Source organism: Camelus dromedarius, unplaced genomic scaffold, assembly GCF_036321535.1.
Source record: "Camelus dromedarius isolate mCamDro1 unplaced genomic scaffold, mCamDro1.pat HAP1_SCAFFOLD_164, whole genome shotgun sequence".
Classification (NCBI taxonomy): Eukaryota; Metazoa; Chordata; class Mammalia; order Artiodactyla; family Camelidae; genus Camelus; species Camelus dromedarius.
Genome location: NW_026989842.1, coordinates 531604 through 545391, shown reverse-complemented (window position 1 = coordinate 545391; position 13788 = coordinate 531604). Strand labels below are relative to the sequence as shown.

Genomic DNA, 13788 nt, shown 5'->3' with positions numbered 1-13788 from the left:
GTGTCCTCCCGAGGCTAGACGTGAGAGGGCAGAAATTGCGGAGCCAATGGGAGCCAGGGCTCGGCCAGGACGGGGGCTGGGGGGAGGCTTATGGGGCAGCTGGGCGGGGCCGGGGCGGGCGGTGCCGAGCAGACGTCCTCACCTGCAGCTGGCGCCGGCCGGATGCTGGGGCGGTGCTGCCACCAGTGGGCGGGGCTGCGGGGCGGTGGGGCAGCGGGGCGGGGGCACCCTCACCTGTCCGTGTGTGTGGCTCAGCCTGGGCTCCGCGGCCTCCCCTTGCACCGGACGTGGACCCAGGCTGCCGTTGGGCAAGATAGAGGACTGAGCCAAGGCACAAACGGCTGGCCAGGTAGGGCACCTGAAGTGCAGATCCTCCAGGCCCGCTGCCGGCCTTGAATTCACGCTGCTGGGCAGTTTCCAAGGAGACGGGATCTGTCCTAAGAGGGGAGATAGGGCAGGGGTGCCAGATGCCGGGTTAGGTGCAGTCTTACAGGCTAGCCACGGTGAGAGTGTTCAGAAAAGCCCCTGTGTTGGCGGGGCTAGGAATTTGGGGTATGGGGTGGGGATTGTGTGTGCCATGCTCTGTGGTCTCCCCAAGAACTCTCACCCCCAAGCAAGGGACCCTGCTCCCTCCACCATTCACTGCACCCCCTGCCTTCCCCAGCACCACTACCCCTGCCCCCGGAGTGTCCCATGACCTCTCCCCACACCGGGCACCGTCCCTGTTACAGGTACTGAGGTCCTGGTGGTTCCAGCCCGAGGGTGGGGGCTGTATCTGACCAGTTAGGATGCCTGGAGCTTTGTATGAAACCTCAGAGCATAATGCAGACGTGCACAGAGGCCCCTCAAACAGGATTCCCTGCATGGCCCTCCCACCACGGACCCACAGCGCAGCTGCCACATCAGGCCAAGCCTGCTGGAAGACCGCTGGTCCCTCTCATCCTGTTCCTGATCAAGAGTGCACCGGCCACACTGCTGGGTATTTAGGGGGCCTTAGAAGAGCAGCTGGTATTTTCATGGGCAAATATTTGCTCTTTTGGGAAGATTTCAGTGCAAAGGGATGTAGGATATGCTTTTTCTGTTGCCCTGAAACTGGTGACTAGGATGCAAACTTAAGTCAAAACAGGTTTTAGAGAGAGCTGCAAAATATCTAACCCAAAGATCACTGTTCCCCAGCAAAGGCAACACCACCTGGCCGGTGGGGTCCTGGTCCCTCATTCTGGAGGTTGGGGTTTGCACCCTCCAGCTGGGACAGAGCCCGAAACAGCTCTGAACACGCTCCAACAGGCTTTCCCAGCAAAAACGGCCTTTATTTTGAATCTGGGTGAAGGAACCAGCTGAGACATCTGAGTAAATCTTCCTGGGTGTAACCAGGCCTTTTATGCTGAATGAAAGAGCGGCTCTCCACATGCTAACTTCTTAGAAATGAATGTGTGTCAAAACCTTCATGCATGTAGCATGTTGGGAACAGCGTTTCATGGTGAGGGGAACTATAAAACTTACATGTGTATGGGGAAGCCCTCACTCCAACCGGCTTTTCCTGCGCACACTGCCTTTATTTCGAAATTGGCTGTTGCTGAGAAATCTTGGTAAGCTTTCCTAGGTGTAACCATGCCCATTATCCTGGAAGAAAGAGCGGCTCTACACTTGTTCACATCTCAGAAATGAATGTGTGTTGAAGCCGTCATTCATGTAGCGTGTTGGGAACAGTTTCGTGGTGAGAAGAACTATGTAAATTACATGTCTATGATGAAGCAATTGCTCGAAATGGGTATTCCAGCGCATACTGCCTTTATTTCAAAACTGGCTTCTCAGAAGACCTGTGGTCTCCACTGCAGGTCTGTCTCCAAGCTCTGGGCCAGCATGGTGACTCTGCTCCCCCTGTCTATTCTGGGAGGTCTAGGGGTCCTCCATGGCCCTTCCACCATTGTTTCTTTTGGAAACACCCCACAGATGAAATGGGCCTGAGAACAGGAGAGCTGGATGCCAGCAGCCACTGCCCAGTTTGTGGCTCCTAGGAGGGGCATCTCCTCTCTGTGGGCTCTGATCTCCCCTACCCTCTCCCCTACCCCCACCCCTCTCCTCCTGCATTTCCCAATTGATCCCTGGATAATGGTCCATACCAGGAATGACCTGGGAGAGGTTTTATGAGTCCTTAAGGGAAAAAAAAAGAAATCTTTAAACAAATTACTGAAAGTAACTTCCAGCTTTCCCGGGAAAGCCCTCTTTCCAATGTTTAAGGCTAGTTGACAGGGTGTCAAATTGCCTAACCACTCACATCTGAGCAACTGCTAACTCTTTCCAGTTCCCCGCAGCATCCACCTCTGGCAGCTTGGCCACAAGAGGGCAAGAAAGCTCTTTCCCCATGCCAGCTCCAGCGTGGCTTTGGAGGCAGTGGAGGCTGAGAGAAAGGGCCCCGCCCTGAAGTTTGGGGGGCCTCCAGCCACAGCCAGAGGAGCAGGAGTTTTCAGAGTGCCCCAGGAGGGAAACCAGGCAAGGCTGCCTGGCCCAAGTCTTCCCTGCCCAGAGAGCCCCATGAACTGCTTTGGGCCCCACTCCCCATTTGGGCCCCCTGCAAAAAGGTACCACGGGATCCACACCTGAGAAGGCAGAAGGATGGCCCTTTGGCCTGGGGTCCCAGCAGGTTTGTCCTGTGATACCTGTGGCCACATATCTTCCTTGTCTCTCCAGGTCAGTGAAGGGTCTGTGCTGGGCACCTTGGTGCTCAGGAACATGGGAACAACTCTAAACTCAGAAGGACAGAGAGACTCTGCCTGGAAGCAAGGATTCCAGGGAGACGCCTTGCCCAGAACTGGGGGACTGTGTGCTGAGTAGACTCCTGGAGGCAATGTGGGGCTGTGGGGTCCTCATCAGAGAAGGGAGCAGGTGTGCTTTCCGGGGGTGGAGCCCTGCTTTGTCCAGTCATGTCCTTGTGTAAGACTCATTTACAAACACCTTCCAGTCCACCTAGGGGTGGCCTCAGAGTTGGGGGTAGAGGAGGAGAGTGAAGGGTGCAGACTTAGGGCCCCCTGACCCACCCAGGGAGCCAAGGGTCAGTGGGAACATCGTGGGAGTCTAGTGCAGGGGTGGAGGACGAGAACTAAGAACATGCCAAGTCATGCAATAAAGTGACCTGTGATCACGAGACACAGGTGGCTGTACACCAAAGGAGGGAGATAGAAATTTAGACCCAAGCTCTGAGAACCTTGAGAGGGGCTGGAGGGTCCCAGGAGCCCTGAGGAACAGCTCTTCTAGGGGCACAGATATCCCAATAAACACATTTCTCATGGATGCTTTTTGGGGTGCAGAGTGAGTTACCAGGATCCTAAAACTAGTATGGAATCCCACCCCCTTGTTCATCACGATTCCTGGCAATAAATTGCTGTCATTTGTTCCTGGACATGCACAGGGGAGGTGACTGCTGTGGTGGTCACTGCAGGACTAGAATCTTCTGGTGTGGGCTCTGTGACCACAGAAACCCAGGGGGATTTCTTAACGGGAGCACCTGGAGTCCATGCCTTCAAGGACCACCCTCATGGGATGGCCAATGATCCCGTGGTACCCAGGTCACCAAGTGACGAATTTGTGAGGTTGCCTGGGGTAACCTGGGGACATGTAGGTTTCTGTGGTCAGCACGTGGGCCCAGCACTGCGGGATGGTCTGCACAAAGAGGGGCCTGCCCTCTTGATGATGGCTTCTAACACCTGCAGGGAAACTGCTCCCTGGGCGCCTGGAGGTCCATATTGAGAGCGTCCTGCCAGCCATGAGAGATCACCTTCCCCTGATGCAGAGGCAGACCTCTCCCCCTTGAGGCCCAGTGGACACCTGGCTCAGGTCCCAACTGTGTGCCCTGGACACACAGAGCCCCAGATCTCTGGCACAGACTGGGGTGTGGTTGTGTCGGGGCAGAAAAGGCCCAGGTAAGGGGCTCATTCAGGGACAGAGGCCACTCTGCAGGGATACTGGACCTGGCAGCAATACACTGCTTCAGAACTTACCTGGGCTGGGTTTCCAAGCTGTGGGATGGAAGGGCCTCTCCTTCCTGCGGTGCAGTGGGGGGAACTAGATCCATCGTCAATATCAGCCCTGAAAATGGAGGCTGCACTACATCCATTCCTGGAAAGAAAAATCAGGCCCCTCCAGTCCAGGTGACTCAGAAAGTCATTCAGCAATGTTCGGGGCCCCCAGTTTAGGCTTTGAATTAGAGCTGAGCGGCTCAGGAGGCCAGATCCCTGTCCGTGGCTCCAGGAGTAGGCTTTCTGCTTGGGGACAGGATCCTCACAAACACCTGTGTCTTTGTGGGACTTTCCCCTCTGACCAGCTGGGAGGCAGGGTGCAGTTGTGGGAAATGGTGTTTCCATGAGCAGAGGGCCACCAAGTGGTGGGGGCACAGGAGACTGTGAGAATGAGTCCCGCAAAATTTCTGGAATCAAAAAACTGGCAAATGTGAAAAAGTGCATAATTTGTTTTATCGAACAGGCTGCTTATGTACGTTTGGAGGGCCAGGTTCAAAGACTCTGCATCCATCCAGGACAATAGCATCAAGAGAAGAACAGACAGAGCAGAAGGAGATCTGGGGTTTCCCCCAGGAATGAGGTGGAACAGGGATTTCTGCAGATTTGCAAGGCGTCCCCTACCACTGAGCATGGGGTTACAACCCCACGTGACTACCGTCGTGTTTGGCTTGGGCTCTGGATCTGGCCTGCTCATTTATTCTTCCAGCTGAGTTCCAGAAACTCAGAGGGTGGACTTTGAGGGGCTGCGTTTGGAACCTAGTGAGGAGCTGGATGGTCCTTTATATTGAGTCCCTTCAGCCTAATCACCGTAGCTGAATCCCAACACCCCCCAGGCACCCAGGGTGGCTGTGGAGGGAGAGAAAGCCTGGCAGGCGACCTAGGGGTCCCACTGCTCTGTCCCTCCCTTGTCTTCATTCCCTTTCACCCCAGAAGGTGTGATTGTCTCGTGTCATGGTGGCCGCCGTAGTGTCCCTCCCAGCAATCTCTCTTCTCCATCAGGTGGGGTTCCCAACCCCACTCAGCCTTCTCTCTGCATGGATGCTGAAGGACCAGGACCACCTGAATTTCTGAGCTTGAGCAGTAAGGTGGAAAAAAAGAAACCAATGGAAACAAAGAAACAAGTTATTGTGGCAAAACTGCCCACCACAGAGAAGCTGCCCTGAGTGGAAGGGAGGGTGTGGGCATGCCCATTTGTTTCCTGTCTCCCAGTGCTCTTAGCTTTCTTATTGCAGACCTGCATGGTTACAACAAAATGATCTGCAAAACTGAAAATATTTACTCTCTCGCTTTTACAGAAAAGGCTGGTCAGCCTCTGGTCCGGTAACAGGCAAGTGATTGGAGTCCCTTTCCAGTTTGGAAACATCTGGGCAGGCCCAGGTTTGCAAAAGTCTTTAAGAGTAGTTACGGAGTTTTGCTTCTAAAATTCTTTACGGCTGTATATACTTCTGAGATGCGGTTGTGCTGTGTAATTCTGAGCCGGGATTTTCTCAAACTGTTTCTCACTTCTTATACCAGACATTCCTAAATTCCAAGGGGAACTGTATATTAAGGAAGCCATGGAATTTAGGAAAAGGATACAGATCTCATTTCCTTTTAAGCATCAGTGTACCTCCATCATGGCAGTATTGGTTATGAGTTATTGATAGGGGAATTAAATAGTAACCAGGTTAATAGAAAATAGGGGATTTTAGGTACACAGGTTCATCTTTTCAACATTTTTTGTAATATTTGCAGTTTAAGATGGCCATTCCTGAGAAACAGGTAGCCTCTTAGAATGAAATAGCATTTCCTCTGAACCATACTTAATTTTTATTTCGTAGACAGCAGGAAGGGTAATCACACATCACACATTTGGGGACGTCAAAGAGAAAATGTAACTTTCTGGGAGCGCACTCCCCCATCTCCCCCTGCTCTTTTCACTGTCCCATTCTCCCTGGAAGGCTCTTTCTTATCTTCTTCTCATGGCTCCAGTAACTCTTTCTTCCTCCTCATCCCTCAGCTGATAAGGTTACTTTTCTACTTTGAACAAGCAAACAAGCCAACAGAAGAGAAGTTTCACAAGCAACTCCCAGCACATCCGCTCACCTAGTGTTGTCTGTGACCTCACTCTCGGTGCCCCACCTCTTATTACAGGTAACATCGAAAGCCAATTCCTCGAAAAGTCCCCAGGGCCCCATCCCTCCCATCTTCTCTGGGTTGTCACTCCCAAAACCATCCTCTCTTTCACTACCTCATCTATTTTGTTCTCCTGCTAGTTGGCTCCCATCAGTATATAAACGTCCATCTTCTTAAAAGAAACAAACAGCACTCCTTGACCCTAATTCACCCCCACCAATTGCCACCCTGTGTCTTTGCAGCAAATATTTAAGGAGTTGTTTAAACTCACTGTCTGCATCTTCTCTTGAGCCATCCCCTTTTACACCCACTCTGGCTCTTCCCCTGATCCCTCGCTCTATGGAAACTGCTCTGTCAAGGCCATCAGTGACCACACGTTGCTAAATATAGTGGTCAATTTTCAGTCCTCATCATGAGTAGACCCTCGGCAGCATTTGACCCAGCTCTTCCATCCCTCCTCCCCCGTGTTCCTGCTTCACTTAAACTCCAGCCCATCGCTCAGTCTGTTTTCTGCTTTTGGTCTACTGGCTGGTCCTTTGCCAATGTCTCCTCTTTTTCCCAAACATACACTGTGGGTGTGCCCCAGGGTTGGCTCCTGGGCCTCTCATCTCTCTCTCTGCTATTCCTTTGGTGGAAGCAACCCAGCCTTGGAAAGTGGCATGCCATCAATTTCTCGATTTCTCCAAAACTCCCTGATTTGCCCTTTCCATCTGGACCTTTATCCCTGAGACTCACATTCTTTTTCTTTCATTAATCTTGCTTTCACATTCATACATATGTTCTACTATGTAATTACTTTTCCAAATTTTGTATCAGTAAATATATATATCATGTAAAATGCTCAAATCTGTATTATTTCCACTAAGATGCTTATTCTAACTTAGAACCTTTCTGCATTTCTGTATTTATGTGGAAAAAGCGAATAGCATTTCTACAAGCCTCATAGTTAAACAGTGTGTTTGTTTGGGGCTATTATGTAACATGAAATAATGATACATTAACATAGTCCTTTTTCATTTATTTTTATGTAACACCAAGATGAGGTTTTTTCACTGAACACTGGTTTTATTGAAATTTTACCTACGTTATGGACAGTCAGTTTATGTGAAAGCCCTCATTTCTCCCCTTTCTGATATATTTTCCATTTGGCTATATATAACATATACCTTGGCATGAAACAAACTTCCCAAATCATTCACATAATACAATTAATACATTTAAATTATATTTTTTAAATGTTAAAAAGAAAAAGAAAACAGACTCCTCTACCTATTAGGCATTTCTGTGGCAATACGTAATACACACCTTAACCATGACATTGAAGAACTGAGCTGATACCAGCCCCTTTCCACCTGCTCAGCCCCACCTTGTCCCATCCCTTGTGGATGGAGAGGACATCCCTCCCATTGTCCAGGTCCAGATGTTGGAACAATGTTCTTTCTGTCTTTCTCTTACACACACAGACAGCAAATCCAGCTTGTTAGAAAATTCTGGGTATTCTGTCTTCATTAACCACCTGCTCCCTGCTCCCCGCCCTCCTAAGAGCCACCTTCAGCCCTTCCTGGACACCAATAGCCTCCTGTTTCCATCTTTGCTTTCCTACAATCTCTCATCCACACAGAGTCAGAGGGAGCCTGCAAAACATACATTGATGGGGTGGGTTTAGTTCAGTGGTAGGGCGCATGCTTAGCATGCAAGAGATCCTGGGTTCAAAAATGATTATAAATCAATAAAAAATGTTAAAAAAAAAAAGAGATCCTGGGTTCAATCCCCAGCACCTTCATTAAAATAAATAAATTACCTCCCACAAAAAAACACAAACACAAAAGCTTAAGTTGGACTATATCACCCCTCCCCTCAAAACTCACTAAACGGGTCATCATTTCATTAGGAGCCAAAGTCATCACAAAGGCCTCAGGACCCGGCGTGCTCTGCCTCTCTGCCCACACTCTCCCCCTCACTCAGGGGGCCTCTGACTCCGGCTCTTCCTTCTTCCTCCGGATCTATTCTGCTTCAAGTTCATTACTCCGTGAGATCTGCCAGGATTGCCTTATTCCCTCCTGCCTGCCTCCCACCCCACCGCCATCACCGGAGTTTGCTCATATCACTCTTTTTTTTTTTTTAATTTTTCCAAGCTCTTACTACCCCCAACATGCTGCCTGTTTCCTCTACTAAAACTCTGAGCCCCCAGTGATGGGGAGTCATGTCTATTTTGTTGACTGATAAAGCCCGAGAACCTTGTGAATTGGTCTAGTTAGGAGATTCCCGTACGTAGTAGGAGCTTATACACATTTGCTGAATGACTGTAGATGCCCTGGTCCAATCCGATGGAGCACTTCTGTGTCCTGCTCAAAGAATAACTGTCCTTTCCACCTGAGAGGGGGTGACAACTTCCTTGGTGATCAAAGGCAACATCTTTTTGCTTTATGCTGTTAACCTTAGGCGGGGAGACTGGGGGATCTTCATATATATTTTTAAATTTGGTTCACTCTGCAGTTTGTCTTTGGTCTCTGTATAATTTTGAAAAACTCTTTATGAGTGATCATTCTTCCATCAGATTGAACAGGGTCCAGGGGGAAGGACCAAGCCTGTCCCATCGGCCATCCTATGTGTCATGTCCTGGGACCCAGTGGATGCTCAGCACGTAAGTGAACAGACTGGAGTGAGTGAAGAAATGGGAGCATCTCCTTATTGTGGTGGCTGCTCTCTGTCAGATGCCTTGAGATTTGAGGAAGGGTTTACAAGTGCGGAGAGGGGAGATCAGGTCCTCTGTGCTCTTCCTGAGTGCCCTGGCTTTACCCATTCCCCCAGCCCACTCTGGGCAGCCAAGTTGAGGAGCTGGGCCACCGGAGGTTGTGCTGATCAATAATCCACCTTCACCCCAAGTCCGGGGGGTAGGGACCCCTGGTTGTAGTCTCTGGAGTCAGGTCCTTGGAGGAATTCCTCACTGAACTATGTTTTGGACCTTTTATTTTTCTCTATAACCTCCAGCTGAAGAAGATTGTCTTAGACACATGGAAGCTGAGGACGCCTACTGTCCCCTCGGAACCCAGGTGGGGCTGGGAGTCTGCTGTTTGTATAGCCGGTGGGCTCGTGTTGCTTTGGGCATCCCTGTGTCTGAATTCCTGCAGTACACTCGGTGGTAAGGAAGGGGTGCCTGGCAGGGAGGGAAGTGGGTCGGGAGACTGCACAGCTGGGGAGATGTTAACCTGGGGTGTGCAGGAGCCTGCTGATGCATGGCATCTCGGTTCAGGGAACTCTTCACGCTCAGAGGGGTTCCCACTCCCGCAGGGGCCATTTGATCAGGGTGCTGGGCTGTCAGGGGACCGCAGGGGTCCCAGTGAGGATTACAGTGCCTTCAGGCAATGGGAAATGAGGGGTCCAGCGGCACTTGAATTAACTGTGCACCCAAACCCAGCCCCCACCTCTTTCAGCCTTTATCCTTATCTGCAAAACTGGAATTTTATTAACCATCCCGCGGGGTCGTTGATGGGCTAGGACAGACTAGACAGTCAAGAGCTGGAATTCCTCTGTCCCCTGATTGTTTTCCTTCTTTCTGACTATTTGCTCTCACAAGCTCAGTCTCTCTGTCTCTCTCTCTTTCACTTCTAACTTTCTCTCATGCTCTGGTTTCATTTGACTTCCAACCACCGCCCCTCGCCAATCCCCAGATGAGTGAACTTGATTTCTGTGTGTCAGTTCCAAATTCCCAGGAAAGATGCTCTGTCTCCCTCTGGATCTGTTGTCCAACCCATCAGTTGTGGCCAGATGAGGGAGTCCCTCTGGGACCAGTGGAGGGTCTCCGCCCAGCCCCCCAGCCACCACTTTGGGAGCACATATCTCTCCAAGGAGGAGGTACTGGCTGTGACCTTGTGTCAGTCAGTATGAATTTATGTCTCCTCTTGCCCCTCCTTCATCCTCCTAAACAAAGATGAAAATTAAACACTCCCGGGATTTGTGTCATGGAACACGCAGGGTGGGGGCTAAGGGGGCTGGAATCTCTGCTGCATTTAAGGGACTACAGTGAATCCCCAATGAGAGCCTGCAAAGGGAACACCACCACCCCCACCTGGCACTTATGGTGCTGAGTCTGAGTGATGTTGAGCTAGGCTTCTGACCACAGCTCAGGGGTCTGGTCTGACCAGTTAGCCTTTGAAACCAACCAGCTTTGGATTCCTCAATCCCTCCCTGAGGTTTTACCTGAACCACCAGCTTCTGCATCTCTGAAGACAGATGATGAGGACCCTTCACGTAAGCCGTTCGCACAGCCCTGTGCAGGCCTTTGTGCTGCACGTTCTGCCCGGCGAGATAACTGAGGTTGGTATTTTACTGATGTTAGAAATAGTCTGGTTTCCCTATGTACTGTTTCACTGAACAAGCAACAGAAGCCACCTCTCGCTGATAAAAGCAAAAAGGGACTTAATGAGAAGATGCTGGGAGGGTGTATGGATTGGCCAGGACCGGAGCCAACCCAGGAGCTGTAGGAGGTGTTAGGGAGCCCCAGGCACCAGGCCGGGCTGGGTGCTACCGGGCCCCCTGCCACCCCAGAAGGGACCCCTCTCCACCCGACCCTCCACCTCACTCACTGCAGGTTCATATCCCGGCAGGGCCAGGTCACACTGAAGCCACCAGCACACACCTCAATGGGGGAGTTGACACCGTCTCAGCTGAGGGCGTGCCCGGTGTGGGGAGAGGCCCAGTCAGAAGAAGGCGGTTCCCCTACTATTCCGAGTTAAGGTGCAAGTCAGTGCCCATCACTCAGGAGAGCCAGGCTGGACGGACCTCATTGCGGTGACTAGGCCGTCTGAGTTCACTTAATACTTTCTATGTTTGAAGGCCCTGGAGGGAGAAAAAGTGAAGTTTCTAGAACTTATTTTGTGTTTCCCATGTACCAGGTGCGGTAAGCAAGCCACTTCAGACAAGACCCAGAGCAACCACGTTAATAGGCCACGGAGCAAGTAGTGCAGTCAGGCCTCTGTGGACCCGAAACCCGTGTCCCCATCAGCTCAGTAGTTACCAGTGGAAACTGGGGGGATTTATGGGACTGTGTGCTCCTGTAGGGGCTGGGATGTGTGTGTTTAAATCCACATCTTCAGAAACTCGGCTAGAACCACAGAAACTTATTGCACGGAGGCAGAGGAGGGGAGGATTCCAGCCTTTGTTCCAGCTCGTGTGGAGCTCAGAAATTTCTCCTTCTGTCCTGAAAACAACACCAGAGCTGAGGGAGCTGCAATCCCACTGTACTTCTTAGATCCCAGAAAAATGAGGGGAAAATCTGCTCCCAACACAGAGAGGCAGCCAGGCAGGCTTGGCGAGTCACAGCTCCCAGGGCAGAACCCGCTTTTGTAACAACCCCCAGGGCAGGCAGATTTAACAGGTCCCTGAGGCCAGTGGAAATCTCAGCGTGGGGAAGTCCGAGTGTGACAACTCCAGGGGGCCAGTCAGAGGGGCCCCCTGCTCTTTTTCATGCATTTTACCTCCAGGACCGTGTCCTGTTCTCAGAATGAAGGCCTCAGAGGATAACTCCTCATGCTTCCTGCCTGGAAAGGAGAAAATAACTCTATTGAAATATACCCAAAACATTCTGTTTCATTTGGGGAAGTTGTTTTTTGTTTGTTTGTTTTTTTAATGAGAAATTATTTTACCAGAGCCTAACCAACCTGGGAGAAGGGAAATCCCTTCTGTCTCACCCAAATTGGGGTGGGGGGAAAGAGACACACTTGTGGAGGTCACAGCTCAGGGCATAGGCTCAATGAGAACTAATCACAGGACTACAGATGCCCTGCTCTGTCCTGCTCCCCCAACACCTTACCTCCATGTCAGTAGGGCCCCTGTGTAATAACAGGAATAAAACTAAAAGAAGTAAATGTCTCAGGAGTGTCAAGGGAAAACCCAAAGACAGTGGGGAGATGAAAACAAGGACACACAGGCTGTTTTAGCCTCTCATACCAATAGCTGTAGCAAACTACACACAGCCCATCCCAGTAGATAAACAGAAAACCTCACAGAAGAAATTATTTATTTTGGTTCTCTTACCCAGTGCATTCCATGGTGCATCCTCGCCTAGAATTGAGTGGAAGCAAGTCCATCTCAGAAGGGACATAACTGAAGAGGGATGGCTTTCCAGACTCTGATGGGCAGCGAGAGCTGCAGCCTGGGTGAGAGCATGGTGAGGGGTGGGGTAGGGGGTGGGCTGCCTTCTTCCCCAAATAAGGAAACTTCCTGAGGCCAGCACAGGAAGGAGGGCCATGGGGTGGAAGCAGCCAGACTTCTTCCTGAGAACTGATGGGATGCCTCAAAGAGACCATTCAGGTACCAAAACTGGGCCGTGAGTGTGGGAGCCAGTCGGTCTGACTCAGAGCCCAGGACTGAGGTGGGCGTACAGCAGGCCGGTCTTACTTGGCTGGATCCATTTCACTTCTCCGAAGCCCTGTGTAAAACATGAAGCGTGGACGGCCTGTTGAGCACAGCTCTGCCCTCAAGACCTGTTTCAACTCCTCTCTTCCCGGAAAACAGCATCTCTGAGCCCGCCCTTGGTGACCTCAGAGAGATCACCCTAGTGGCCCAGGCTAGTGACCGGGAACATGTACCTTCCTGCAGCCAACCCCAGACGTCCACTGATGCATCATATACTGGCAAAGATGTGAGTTCCTGTGCATTGGTCTAACAGCAGAGACTCTGCCACAGGCCCAAGAGGTGGTGTGTGGGACATGCAGAGGTGCAGGAGTGTAGGCAGTGCAAAAGTGTAACTGGTGACAGGGGTGCAGGGGCTGTGGAGGGCGCAGGCAGTTCAGGGGATGCGGGGGTGCAGGGGTGCAGAAGTGCAGGCAGTGCAGAAGTGCAGATAGTGGCAGGGGTGCAGAGGTGCGGGGAGTGTAGGGATGCAGGGAGGTGCTCAGGCACGTGGCCAGGATTAGAAGGCAAGTGCACATCCTCGCAGTCAGCCTGACCCCGGGAGGCTAGTCCAATCGTTTGGGGCGGCGGAGGCGGCGGTGCGTGGGAGGCTGCCCGGGCAAGCCGGTCGATTTCTTCTCTTCCCTGCAGCCTGGCCTAGGGGGGCCTTGGCCGCTGGAGATTCGCCAGATGTTGGACTCCAGGTAAGCTTGCTCCTGGGAGGTGGGGCGGTTTGGTCAGGGGGCAGCGGCAGCGACAGGGGGGCGGAGCACGGCTGCCTCTGGCGAACTGTTGGAATAGCTGCCTTCTCCCGGCTGCCGGGCCTGGGAGCGGCCTCTGCTGCCCCTGGTCACCGTACACGCCTGTCCCGCTCAGCTTGCTGAGTGGGGACGGTGCCATTAATGTGCGGGGCCCACGGGGTTAGGGGGGCTGCCGCGCGGAAGCCAGTCAGTTCGCTCAGCTCTCCCCCGCGGCGGAGCCAGTGGCAGCTTCTGCTGCCGTAGAGGCGGGACGCCGGTCTCCAGGTGAGCTTGCCCCTGGGAGGCGGCGGCGGCGGCTGCAGGGGGAGGGGGTCCGTTCCAGGGAGCTGCTCCATTTCTTCTGTCCCGCGCGGCCTGGCCTGAGGGCGACCTCTGCCGCCGGAGATTTGCCTGCGGTCCGACTCCAGGTGAGGTTGCACCTGGGAGATGGGTGCGGTGCAGTCAGGGGGCTGGTAAGGTGGTGGCTGCGGGGATAGGGAGGCTGCCCCGGGGGAGCTTGTGTA

At 52.2% G+C, this 13788-nt stretch overlaps 2 long non-coding RNA genes across 2 annotated transcripts; both read left to right on the top strand.

Annotated features, from left to right (window-relative positions):
* Positions 1-233: 233 nt before the first annotated feature.
* On the top strand, positions 234-5312 carry LOC135320907 (uncharacterized). Its single transcript, XR_010380254.1, has 3 exons — positions 234-349; positions 3711-3920; positions 4480-5312. It is a non-coding gene; the product is annotated as an uncharacterized LOC135320907 (long non-coding RNA).
* Positions 5313-5342: 30 nt separating this feature from the next.
* Positions 5343-13238, top strand: LOC135320916 (uncharacterized). Its single transcript, XR_010380291.1, has 8 exons — positions 5343-5393; positions 6016-6149; positions 8689-8775; positions 9123-9273; positions 10325-10448; positions 12172-12289; positions 12560-12774; positions 13176-13238. It is a non-coding gene; the product is annotated as an uncharacterized LOC135320916 (long non-coding RNA).
* Positions 13239-13788: the final 550 nt, after the last annotated feature.